Source organism: Octopus bimaculoides, chromosome 14 (genome assembly GCF_001194135.2).
Source record: "Octopus bimaculoides isolate UCB-OBI-ISO-001 chromosome 14, ASM119413v2, whole genome shotgun sequence".
In the NCBI taxonomy this organism is placed as follows: Eukaryota; Metazoa; Mollusca; class Cephalopoda; order Octopoda; family Octopodidae; genus Octopus; species Octopus bimaculoides.
This window is the reverse complement of record NC_068994.1, coordinates 31677031-31678740: the sequence shown is the minus strand read 5'-3', so window position 1 is coordinate 31678740 and position 1710 is coordinate 31677031.

The following is a 1710-nucleotide window of genomic DNA, read 5'->3' as shown; positions in this document are numbered from 1 at the left end:
TATTACTTTGCTTGGAAAAAGGTGAGGGTTGTGACCAGAACAGCATCCAGCAGTAGAAAATCTGTCTCAACAAATTCCATCTAACCCAGGCATGAATGGAAAAATGGACACTGAATTATGATGATGATGATGATGAGATATATGTATATATGTACACAAATTCACATGAGCAAGCAACATACATTACATACACATAAGCCATAGCTGGTCAAATCAACAGAGTGGCAAATAACCAGCCAAGAGTTTGCCACTTCACACTCTCTCAATGGCAGTGCATTTTGTCCTTGGCCTAAGAGACTATGAAATGGCACAGTCTACTTAGCCCATAATTAAATAGTACACAGTAAGAACAAACAACATGCAACAACAGACAGTGATGAACCTGTGGAATTAACAAATTGATTCTGAACTTGCACAGTGAGTTCACCTTTGTGTAGGACTGAAAACTCCATATACAGATTCAGCTTCAAACTGGGATTTATCAATGATTTCAGACAACTCTGCGAATGAGTCTTAGACTCAGGCTTTGATTATGGTCTGCATATGATTGCCATTTACTAAGTATGTGGTGTAACAGCTCATTCTGTGTTAAACTAAGCACATGTTGGGTACACCCCACCCTGTCCACCCATTAGCTAAATGATATTCTTAGCTAACAAGGGAGGGGTTGGTTATCCCCATACACAAGAAAAAGTTATTCTCCACTTCCACACCCAAACATAAGTGAGTGAAAGAGAGAGAGGGAGAAAGAGGGAGGTGAGATAAAATGAGTAAGTGCATGAGTGAGTGAGTGCATATGTAAGGGCATGTGTGCGAATGTATGCATGAGTGCATGTGTAAAAGTGTGCATGAGTGTAAGTGTGCATGAGTGTGTGTGTGTATGTGTGTGTGTGTATGTGTGTGTGTGTATGTGTGTGTGTATGAGAGAGATAGGGGTGGAGAGAGATAGGGGTGGAGAGAGAGAGAGAGAGAGAGAGAATGTGAGTGTATTTAACAAATAGATTTGGAATAAAGAGACAACTATGTTAGCCAGTACAGTTGTATGCCTGCTGTCTATGATAGCGTCAGGGGACAATATAATATCCTAGATGATGTGAAATATATAACATGAGACAAAATTATGAACCATTAGATATATCTGTTATTGCTCCAGCAATTATTATTTGTAGCAACGCTTCATATTTTAGTATGCTGCTAGAATACTGATGGTTCCCACTATATGTAAATATAAATATATAGTTAAATAATGGTGATGATGATGATAATGATGATGATGATGATGATGATGATGATGATTGTTAAAACTGTAGCAGTAGCTATAACTGTTTTCAACTCTGACAGTTTGTGAGAGAACTTGGTAAGGATTTCACACATCAAAACCCTTACCTGTTGACGAAAGAAGGGGATAGAATGCTAAAAATAGATAAATAAATGTATTTTGAAATTCTTATTGAAATAATCTAATGAGCTTGTTTACTTTGCTTGATACAATAATTGTGTAAAAGACCCAAAGATTGATATAGCAGCAGTATGGAAACAGGCTGTGCTGAAATTTATGACAATGTTAAACTTACAGTTTGCAGTTTTTACTATAAAGTATGTAAGGATACACCTTATGTTCAAATGAATATGTGTGTGGACGATTTGACTGAGGACTGGTGAAACTAGATGGCTACACCAGGCTCCAATCTGATTTGGCAGAGTTTATAC